Below are 11,840 nucleotides of genomic sequence, written 5' to 3'. Positions count from 1 at the left end.
CTAAGATCACTATTTGAAAGATGAGCTAGATTTTCTCCCATGGCCATATGTTGGCAATCCTATTCTGCAAAGGGAAGGGTTAAGAATCTTTCTTATTGAAATTCATTTGTTCAAAGCAATGTCCGCCTTCTCCTGTTATTAGAACTGGTGACGTTTTTACTTTCAGGGTTAAGTGATTTATAACATAAGGAGTTTTTAGTTATAATCTTTAAACAGGAAACAAAATGTTTTTCTCCCTAACTCTGGCCCTGATTGTTAGATTGCTGTCTTAATGACCTGTTTGCTCATTTTCTTTGGAGAAGAGAAAGCATGTTCTGGCCTTCAGATGTTAGATGTTAAAAATATCATTTTTAATGGGCATGTCCCTAAATGTGGCTTCAGATAAAATATTATTAGAAATATGATGTATTTTCTAGTGTTTTGCAGAAACAGACTATGCATCTACCTCACATAACTTTAATTTCAAACTTTTGTCAGCAAAGTTTTAGAAGAGAAGAATCAAAATAAAGTCCCTAGGGACAACCAAATTCTTCTCAAGGGGAAAAACCAGGTGTCCAGTCAAGGCAACAGTTTATCAACAAAACAGGGTAAATATGGGAAGGTGGAAAAGAAGGGTGGAGGTGGAAAGGATCACAGGAATAAAAAAAACAATTTAACCTTTCTTCCCAGGAGATAGAATCAAACTAAAATAAGCTCAGGTGGCCCCTTTTGGAGGTCTGAGCTCCAAAAAGACATCTAGGCATTGAAAATAAACAAAAATATGATTTTATTGATTCCTTTAGCTTTTGTTGCTACACAAAGCATAGATACTACACAAGCATAGTTTTAGAAATAGTGATTAATAGTAATGGGAATGCTTAACTTGAATAGCATCCTTAGTATTATTAACAGGGTTATATTTTTAAAAACTAATACATAATTAGTAGTCATTAAAATAATTGATCTGTGGGAATGCTTTAATTCCTTATTTAAGTGGTAGTTAAAGATATCAGGAATTTCTTGTAACTGTATCAAATAGATCCAGCACTGTAACGTCTGTGGAGAGGCTAGCATCTAGTAGCGATGTGGCTTTATTAATCTCAGAACAGAGAGCAGAGTTTTGGTTTTCTCGTCTGATTGCTGCCTGTGGTTCCTTTATACATTCTCTGTGCTGCAGTGTTCTAGTCATTATCACACGGTGCCCAGGAAATATCACCAAATCTGCACACTCCGGCAAGAACAGTTGACTGGGGCTCACCTCCCAGGACCTGCCATTGTTTAGTAGAAATTTCCTAGGATGGGGGGCTGGGGGGGAGGTGTTAGAGGGTTACAGAGAATTTTGACTCTCTTCTTCCTCTCATTCTTGCGTGGACTCTAAGTACAAATGCCCTCACATCCCTGAAAAGAAAAGATCTAGCAGCAAGCAGAAGGCCCAAGCACGCGACGGGCACAGAGCCCTCTGGGTGCCTCGGGGTCTGGGGTGCCCAGGCCCCTACGTCCTCCTAGTTACCCACAAGCCTCCGGGCCCGCAGTGCTAGCAGGAAGCGGGCGTGCGGGGCCCGGCCCCTGCGAGGGAGGTGGGCGCCTCCCCACAGAGGTCGAGAGGCCGCCAGGGCCTGCCCCTGCCTGCAGTGGGGAGCCTCCGGCCGAAAACGCAGGGGCGAAAGAGAGACTTGCCCCCCGAGGATCCGGGAGGAAGTCGCTGCCAGGGTGTCCACACGCAGGCCCCGGCGGAACGGGCAGCTCTGCTCTGACAGCTGTCGGACCGGAGACAGCCGAGGAGCCACGCGCGTGGCGGTCCCCTTTCCGGTCGCCGGGACGGGGCTCCCGTCAGGAGGTTCACCTCACACCTGGGGGTCGGACAGCAGTGCCACTCGGCGGGGTCCCACCTGGTGTTTCCCATACGTGCGGCGCTTCGACCTGTAACGCGCACGAGCGCGGTCCTGCCTCGCAGACCCGACCTCCCCCCGGCCGTCCCCACCGCCGGGTTTTGTTTTGGTTTTGCTCTCCGCCGCCTCCCTCTCCTTCCGGTGCCCCCGCCTTCCCCGCCCGCGGCCTCACTTCTGGTCTAGACTCCCTCGGGCTGCTTCCAGTTTTGCTTCTCGCTCTGGCCCCTCCTTCCCGCTCCGCACCAGCCTCTTCCTCCTCCCGCGCCCCAGCGCCCCGAACCCGGGACTGCATTTCCCGGTAGGCGCCGGGGCAGCCAATAAGCGGCTGAAGATTTGGCGGCGGCGGCGGCGCCCCGAGAGTCGGGGTGGGGGGGCTTTGTGCGCGGCGTCGGTGGCGGCGGCGGGAGCGGGCGGCGGCGGCGGCAGCGACGGCCAGCACCGAGGCGGAGGCCGCGGGGAACTGTGCACCGGTGGCCGCGGACAGACGCGCGAAGGCCGGCAGGAGCCCGGCGGACCCTGCTGCCCGCGTCGGCTGCCGGCCGCAGGCTCCTCTCTGGTAGCGGCGGCTCCGCGGCGACCCCCCCCCCCCCTCCCTCACCGCCCCTGCCCACCCCGCCTCCGGGAGCCTTCCTCCTCCCCGCTGCCGGCCTGGCCTGGCCGGCCCGGAGGCCTCCTTCCGTGCTCGCCGCCATGGCAGAGGCATCCGGCGCGAGGGAAATCTAGCCCGGGGATTTCATGCGGCCTAGCTCGGTTCCGTCTCCTCCCCCCGCAGCCCGGGCGGCTGCCCGCACCCCAGCTCCACTCCGGGCCTCCGTGTCTCTCCTGTGATCCTGCGGACACGGCTGGGGGTTAGAATGGAACAAACTGAAGGTAAAGTGAAGGCGTGCGTGTGTGTGTGTGTGGGGGGGGGAGGGAGGTGTACCGGAGGGGCCGACCCAGGGATGGGACCGGGGTGGGGAGAGAGACTCCAGTGCGAGTGGGAGGACACGCGAGCGGCCCGCCGGGGTTCGAGGGGAGCCGGGGAGGAGGAGCAGATGGCCAGGTGTGGGGGTGTGGAGGGTGTGGGGAGGTGGGGCAGGGGAGGTGGGACGGGGGTAAGAGCTGGAGTGGCGCTGGGCTGGGAATTGGGAGTAGAGGTGGGATGGGGGGCGGGGATAGAGATGGGGCCGGGGGAGGGGCAGGCCCCGAGGAGCGGAGTTAGGGTTTCGAGACCGGGGCGGACTGAGAACTAGGTTTGGGGGTGAAGGGTGGGGACGGGGACCCCGGGGGGCGGGAAGGAGACATGGGCATCCGGGGAGAAACGAGGAAGTGGAGGGCAAGGTGGGTTAGGAAAAGAGAGGCGAAATGACTGAGCCGGGATGCCAGAGGAAGGTAGGGAAAGAGACTCGGGAAACTGGAAGACCTAGTTCTGGGATCGGGAAAGGAAATTAACTGAAGGCTGGGCAGGGTGGGAACTCGCCCACCAAACATCACAGAGTGGGAGGGAAAGACGGGGAGAGGGGAGTTATTAAAGTGTTAGGAAGGGAAAGCCTTTTGTTCCTATGTTTGTGTGTATTCTGTGCCTTTTCGTTCAAGGCTGGAGACTAGAGAAGCAAGTGGTTTATGCTGTTACGGTGGTTGTGAAATGGGGAGGTGTGGGCTTTACCATGTTGAGGGAGGAGTGTTAGTGTTATGGTAGCAAGGCCGGGAGAGAGACGGCCACAATTCGATGGTCTTGGTGAGGGAGTGAAGACTCTTCAGATTTAAAGGGGGCAGGGGCAGCCATGTTTGCTGCCAGGCACTGCAGTGTAAATAAATTCCTTCTCCCCGACATCAGTACGAACCTGGAAGGGGCCATTTCAGATGGTTAACCCCCTTTCTTTCTATTCGTGAACTCTTCGCTTCCATCTTGAGGTCATTTAAAATTATTCTTAACCACCAAACGGAGGTAGTGATGTTTTCCATCTTGTGTGTGTTGCTGCTCCCCCACCCCCTTCCCTCTTCCTTCTGGTGGCAAACTAGGCATGCTAATGAACCGCAGTGTAAAATTTAACCCTTTTTATAAAGTTCAGGCTGTATATTTACTAGCTGAAGGAATCATTAGTACTCTCTCATTTCAACCATGACCGTGAAAGATCTTGTAAATATTCATTGGCTTCTGAGGCCTCGGAAGCAGTCAACATGTTTTCTGCAATTCTTTAAGTAAACAAGGAAATTGCATCGGTTATTTTACTTGGACTTGTGCTCTTGGCAAAGCATTGTGTGGGGGTGAGAAGGGATAGGAAGATCTGCTTGTCATAGATTATCTGCTTGCTGTATTTTGAATATTAGAAAATGTGTGTAGAATTTTAAAATGTGTTTCTGATAGCTCTTGCTTATAGGTTAAGAAGCATTTTCTTTTTTTTATAAAAGCTGTTCCCCCTTCACTTTCATGTAGCTAGCTTAATACAAGCTTCAACACCAGTTCAGCATATTGCAATAATCTATGAAGTAGGCATGCAGTTCTCAGAGCCTCATTGAAGTGCCAATATTTTTGGTGGGAACTTTAGGTTACTCTCGGGAAAGCTACAGTAACTCCTCAGTATATTCAAATGTAATTATTTGTGTGCTATGAAATTCAGTTTAAATCCTGACAAATTTACAGTAGATACATTAGGTGGAGACTCTTATTTTCATATTGGAAAGGATTAAATGTGTGTGACCTCTTGTTTTGTTTTATAATTATAATTGGAGTGCTCTAAACTTTAACTAATCATGTCGCTATTGAAACTGTTCGCTAATACCAGGAAGGCTTGTTAAAATTGTAAGATAATGGACCCAAACCAGTTGCACTACATAATTGATTTAATCTACCTTAATGCAACATTTTTTCAGTTTTTATATAGAAGTTTAGGATGTGTTCTTGATCTTTTAAAAAAAATGAAATTGAATATTGTTAGAGTGGTACTTTGTGAGAGTGCTTTTAGTATAAAGGCCAGGTTTATAACTTGGGAGTATTTTTATTTGATAAAATTAAGCCCAAATTTTTGGAAAATTTGTGAGAAAAAGTTTCACTCGAAACGCCATTCAGTAAGCTTTTTTTGGAATTTATTTTTATGCAGATTGCATTTTTATATCTCCACTCATTTGACATGTTATTTGTAATTAAATTGCAAATTATGTGCATGAACTATTAGTGCCATACATTTTTAGGAAAATGAAAATTGTGTATTAAAATAAATAACTCACATTGGGAGCTTGAATTACTAAAAATAAAGTGTATTCCTATGTATGCAGCATTTTGTAAAGATCAGGGTCCCTTGCCCAGTTGTCATGAGTAGTTTGGTATCTTGGATAGGTATCCGTATAATAAAGAAGACTATTCTAGTTAGGTAAGACTTAATTAAAACCCAAACTTTACTCTGATTACCATATCCATCAGCCCACCTGCTACCTATGAGAGCTTATTTTTTTTTTTTAAATCCTCACCGAAGGATATTTTTTTCCATTGCTTTTTAGAGAGAATGGAAGGGAGGGAGAGACATACAGATAGAGAGATATAGATTGGTTTCCTTTCCCAGAAGCCCCAACAAGGGCCAGGGATCAAGAACCTGTGACCCTGGGAATTGAACATGTCTTTTAACCACTGAGCAAACCGGCCAGGGCTGTGAGAGCTTTTTTTTAAAAAAACTTTAAATTAATAAATACGCTCTTATGTGGACCCGGTTGAAAGAGTTTTGAGTTTTGGTTAAAGGAAATTGGTTGTCTTTGAGATTGATCATTCTTGAGTGAATTGTCAAATCTGATTCTAAATACTCTCAGTTTATGGAGTTTATAATAACATTCACAATAATCATAGTTATAGCTGATAATAGTTGTCCTCTTAAAATATGCTATGCTGAGTGTCTTACATGCATGGTTTTCTTTACCCAGACAGTTGTGTGAGGTTACTACTATTAACTCCGTTTTACAAATGGGAAAATTGAGGTTTAAGTAGCTTAACAACATTACACACAGTAAACAGCAAAACCAGTATTTGAACTCACGTCTTTTCTAATTATATAACCTGAATCAGTAGATTTTTACTTTTATGTTTTTTAAAAATTCACTGAAGTAATACATGTTCATTATTTTTTTTCAATTACTATAAAAGACAGGTTTTAAAAAGTTCCCCTATTTCCCATTGATGATCATTTGAAGTTTCTAGTGTGTCCTAGAATATTTCTGTACATATATGTATATGTGTCTTAAAGTGCATATAAATTGGGCCATGCTATCTGCATTTTGCATTTTTGTTTTAACAGGCTATCTGGGACATCCTTCTAAATGAGCACTTATGAATCTATAGCATTTTTTTTAAAAGGTCATATAGTATTTCATTGTTTGGAATGTTGGTTCACATTAGGATGTTAACAGGCCTATTTAAGTAGAAAAGAGATACAGTACAGCTATTTTATTTTACAAGAAAGAAAACTGAGACTTTGGAGACATCCTGTTACCTGGCTCTTTACACCACATCACATTACATCATTATTATGAAAGTATTTGAGCTTTCTGTGAAAGCTCAAGGTGAGGGGGAATTCTCAAGCTTAAGCACATTTAGTATAATGAATGCGAGAGGATTAAGTTGTCGTGAGGTAAAGCAGTGGTCGGCAAACTCATTAGTCAACAGAGCCAAATATCAACAGTACAACAACTGAAATTTCTTTTGAGAGCCAAATTTTTTAAACTTAAACTTCTTCTAACGCCACTTCTTCAAAATAGACTCGCCCAGGCCGTGGTATTTTGTGGAAGAGCCACACTCAAGGGGCCAAAGAGCCGCATGTGGCTCTCGAGCCTCAGTTTGCAGACTATGGAGCTAAAGGATTATGCTTCTATTCATATTTACTATGTTTTACATATAGCATATGCACAGAATATTTTTGCATACATAAATTAATCATGTCCAAATATCATTTTTAAAAAAATATTTTTATTGATTTCAGAGAGGAAAAGAAATAGAAACAGCAATTATGAGAGAGAATCATTGATTGGCTGCCTCCTGCATGCCCCTTACACCCTGCACTGGGGATGGAGTCTGCAACCTGGGCGTGTGCCTGAGTGGGAATCAAACCATGAGCCACACCAGCCAGGCATGTCCAAGTATTTGGAAGTTTGTGTTTTGTGTAATGAAGTGGTTTGGGGCAGAATTATTCCTATTTTAATAAAATTAGCAATGAAATAAGATAGCAATGAAATAAAAAAATAATAATAAGAGGTCCATTTTGGTCCTGGAAAACAACTTGGAAAGAAAAATGAGACACTGGTAAAATTTTAAAAATGAACTAAAAATACCTCATTGAAAAGTTTTTAAAAAATCTTAGCAGGTACTGTTGATTATTTTTTATTATTTTTGTCTATCAGGAGGAAAGTAAGTTATGGGTATTTATTCATTGGATTCTTTAAAAAACGAAAAGATAGTCTATTTTAGACACTTAAAAAATTAAAATCATTAAAGCTTTAAAAAGGTTTAGAATTTAGTATTCATAAAGTCTGCTTCTTGATGAAATGCTGTGTTTAGTTTTACTTTAAGTGGAGTCTGTCATATTTGAAAGAGCAGCTAAGGTGATTTATTCCTTTGTTAATAAATATGTCCAGCGTTTGAGTTTTCAATGAATGATCAGCTTTATTTCTTCAAGCTAATCTTTTTATAAATATTAATAATGGTAAATTTAAAAAATTGATTATACGATGGCTACCTAACACTTTTTTTAAAAGCTTACCAAGTTTTATTTTTGGTTTTTATTGTTGACCTTACTAAATGCTTAATAAGTACCTTTAAACACTTCTGTTTCATGTTGTGCCTCTATAGTGTGTCATGAACAGAAGAAAGTTAAAGGCATATTTTCAGTTTTGTGAATTTAGAGAATGTTCAGTTTTTTATTAGATGGATGTGTGTTGTTACTCCTAAATTACATCTGTTTATTGACAAGATTTTGAATTTGAAAATGGGTTCTTGGCTTATTTTTAAATTTCAATGTGAATCTGTGTCATAGTTGATTCATCTACAAATGATAATTCTTTCCTTACTAGGTTCCCTTTTTCATCTAGATTTAGGGCTGTATTGAGAAGAAAGTGAAAATGAAAATGAAAATTTTTAATATTCATACAGTTTCCATTTTTAACCATAGAAATATATTATTATCTAATAATAATACCTCAAGTTTATATTATACCTTCTGAAATGTTGGGTAGAATTCCCACACAATAACTCAACTCTTTTCCTTTGAATGTGAAGTAAAAAAGCACAAGAATTATTTCACCTAAGCGACTTGAGGAACTTCTGAGGCCTAATAGACTGTCATATTAAGTATGATTAGATTTTCAGATTTCAGTCTCAATACTTTTTAGAAGGTTAAAAATATATATGTGGGTGTGTGTTTCTTGACTTTTTCTTCATAGCTTGCTTTATCCTTACCTTGATAGGCAATTAAACATTAATTTTTAATGTAAGGATAGAGCATTCTTCTGCCATAGAACATGCTATTTCTTATTTTGGTATAACTTATATTCAAGGTTCTTGAAATATATAAGTAGATATTTTAAATTTAAGAACTGTATGGCTTCCTGAGATTTTGTGGGTAAGCAAAATTTAGCTCATCAAATTGATTTGAGATGAAGAAGAAAATTAAGAAGTGTCATATGGAGACTTGTGCAGTGGCATTTTGGTCATAGCCAAGATAGTATTGCATCTATTGAGTTTTGTGTTTCTGATATCTCTTAGCTGTGGAGTCTTAAGAAAGCTGTACATTAAAACAAACAAACAAAAAAACACACCCAAAAACTTTAAAAAATAAGCATTTAAAAAACTTTTAAGTTGTGAAACATGTTATAAAGAAAAGACCATAAAACCTAATGTACAGTACAAACAAATAATTAGAAAGTGAACATGTAGTTACCACCCAAGTAATAAACTCTTTAAGAAAAGCTGAAGATAGCCCCATTAGGGTAGCTGGTATTGCCTTCCTGGTATTTGGACTTTTAGGAATAAAAGTATGCTGAAAAATAACCTAAAAATTAATAGCCCTGAGGGTTCAGCAGATGTTAAAACTGAATGACCAGTTTTTGTGTGTTATTATCAAAAGGATTATCTAGACAATTAAACAAGAACAGCTTTCTTGCCCTAACCAGATTGGCTCAGTGGATAGAGCGTTGGCCTGCAGACTGAAGGGTCCCAGGTTCGATCCTGGTCAAGGGCACATACCTTGGTTGCCGGCACATCCCCAGTAGGGGGTGTGCAGGAGGCAGCTGATCAATGTTTCTCTCTCATCGATGTTTCTAACTCTCTATCCTTCTCCCTTCCTCTCTGTAAAAAAATCAATAATATATATATATTTTAAAAAGAACAACTTTCTTGCATTTAGTGTAATCATTTAGTGATTTGAAACCTTGGGCTTTATTAATAAATGTGAAACAAAAATAATACTGAATCCTGCCCTGGCTGGTATGGCTAAGTTGTTAGAGCATAGGGCCCTCCCACGGTAAGGGTCTTGGGTTTGATTCCCGGTCAAGGGCACATATCTGGGTTGCAGGATCATCAAGTCTAGGTGCATCCGGGAGGCAACCAATCTATGTGCCTCTCATCTCTCATCTCTCTCTCTCTCTCTCTCTCTCTCTCTCTCTCTCTCTCTCTCTCTCTCTCTCCCTCCCTCTCCCTCTTCCTCAAACGCCTCTCCCCTCCCCTTCTTCCCTCCCTTCCACTCTCTCTAAAAATCAATGGAAAAAAATATCCTTGGGCGAGGATTAACAAAAAACAAAAAGTTCCGAATCCTACAAAATTATGCCATTTTATGCAAAGTACTATTAATTCAGAATTCATCTCTTTTGCATTCAAAAATATATTTTTTAATTTATTTCAGAGAGGAAAGAAGAGGGAGAGGGAGATAGAAGCATTAACCCTTTGCACTCGCTTGCTTTTTTCTCTATTCCTTTATTCTACTCGGGATTTAATTTTTTAAATACCCCAGATTTTACAAAGCACGGCAGTAGAATAAAAAACTGGAGTTTCTTTTCATACAAACTTATTTATTTGGGTTTTTTTATATTTCAAATGATTGATACATTCAAAGAGTAATTTTAATCTCGACATCCGAGTGCAAAAGGTTAATGATGAGAATCATTGATCAACCACCTCCTACACGCCCCACACAGGGGATTGAGCCCGCAACCTGGGCATGTGCCCTGCCCAGGAATCTAACCATGAATTGAACTGTGACCTCCTGGTTCATAGGTCAACACACAACCACTTAGCCCACACCGGCCAGGCTCTTTTGCATTTTTTATAGGATTTAGTGACTTGGCTTTAGATTAATGTGCAAACTCTAATCTTTTAGACTTTTGCTTAGAACATGTCAAATTTGCCTATCTATCCTAGTAATAGAGGAATATGCAAATTGTCTGGGACGCCGTCACATAATGACTGATAGGCTGCATCCCACCCCCTGCTCAGACAACTGCGAGGCTCGGGGCAGGTAGGATAGGATATGATAGGAGGGGATAAAAAAGGAGAGGGAGAGGAAGGCACGCCTGCATGCAGACAGGCCAAGAGGAAAACAAATACAGAAAGGGAACAAAAAAAGATGCAGGAATGGAAAAGGGAAGGAAATGCGGGGTTGCACGCAGGAGGGGGTGGTGACTGCGGGGGAGGGGAGGCGGCGCGGAGTGGGGAGCCCTGCCCAGATGTGGGAGGAGGGCGGAGGCCCCCAGCGCAGGCTGTTGGGACGAAGGGGTGGATAGTCTGAGGGCTTCCGGGCGGAGGCACTCCTGCTTTACGTCAGCAGTGCCCGGGCTGCGCGGGCCTCACCACCCTCGCTGGGCCGGGCGCCTTGCGCTGTGAGGGGAGGCACAGCTTAGCTGGGGCAGAGTCGGACACTAAGGAGGGTACCGCTTTCGTCCCCGAGGGCTGGACCCCAAAGACACTGGCCAGGGTTAGGTTGGTGGCGTGTTAAGTGTACTTTGTTGACTAGAAGTTGGGGTGTCCCGGGCAGGGAATGGGAGGAGGATGGCAGCGGGGAGGCTGGGGAAAGGGCGGTGGTGAAGGCCTGGTCGGGGCTGGGGATTAACACCTCCGAATGGAAGCTTTAATATCAAAGTGCGCTCAGGAGGGGCTGGAAGCAGGTCCCAACAGGGGAAGGTTTAAAAGAGAAACCAGTGCACATGGCAGGGGCGTGGGGGGGGGGGGTAATAATAAGGAAGGAGGGAGGGAGGCAGGGTTCAGGCTCACAAGGGAAAGGTGAATGGGGGGAGGGGAGAGGAATAAGAAGGAAACAGATACAGGGAATGAAGGGAGAGAATGGAGGAGGGAGGGAAAGAAAGCAGGAAAAAGAAGGATGCTAAAATGGGGTGAGGCCAGGAAAATAGTTAAATAAAAAGAAGAAACAGAATGTGAGAGTGAGGGAGTTTAAAAGGAGGAGTCAGTAAGAAAATTAAGTACAGGGTGGTTTTTTAAAAATGTAGTCGGACATCCCCTGAGGGCTCCCAGACTGTGAAAGAGTGCAGGCTTGGCTGAGGCACTCCCTCCCACCTGTGCACGAATTTCGTACACCAGGCCTCTAGTCTATATATAGAAAAGCCTAAGCCACTGTCCTACCGTTTGACTGGTAGCTATGATGCGCAATGACCACCAGGGGGCCGACGCTCAACGCAGGAGCTGCCGAGCTGCGGTGACTTGACTGCTGCCATTTGGGTGACACACCCGGAACCAGAAAGGAGGCAGCCCAATTCCAGGGTGCGTCACCCAAGAACCACCCTCTCGCAATTAGGAACCCCTTGGGGGATGTCGAAGAGCCAGTTTTGGCCTGATCCCTGCAGACCAGGCCGAGGGACCCCAATGGTGCACGAATCCGTGCACCAGGCCTCTAGTAGTACTAATAATCTAACTTAAGTATCTTATTTTACAAAAACAAGTTTGACTTTCTTGCTTTCACATTAAGTACTCAGTAGTGACAATCTATGTTTGACTCTTCATCCTTGGAG

The 11,840-nt window shown here is 43.8% G+C and overlaps 1 protein-coding gene across 4 annotated transcripts in view; it reads left to right on the top strand.

Annotated features, from left to right (window-relative positions):
* The first annotated feature begins 1,559 nt into the window (after positions 1 to 1,559).
* Positions 1,560 to 11,840, top strand: part of NSD3 (nuclear receptor binding SET domain protein 3) — a 108,718-nt gene continuing 98,437 nt past the window's right edge. For 2 of the 4 annotated variants that reach the window (XM_079778464.1, XM_079778461.1), the window contains exon 1: positions 1,560 to 2,738. The gene's annotated coding sequence lies outside the window, so the exon portion shown is untranslated. Of the gene's footprint in view, positions 2,739 to 3,141; positions 3,240 to 11,840 lie in introns of those variants that run through there. The other 2 variants (XM_079778465.1, XM_079778462.1) reach the window with 2 other exon arrangements.

This window comes from Cnephaeus nilssonii (assembly GCF_951640355.1).
Source record: "Cnephaeus nilssonii genome assembly, chromosome: 8".
NCBI classification, from domain to species: Eukaryota; Metazoa; Chordata; class Mammalia; order Chiroptera; family Vespertilionidae; genus Cnephaeus; species Cnephaeus nilssonii.
Note: the sequence above shows the minus strand (reverse complement) of the source record. Positions and strands in the feature narration are given on the sequence as shown.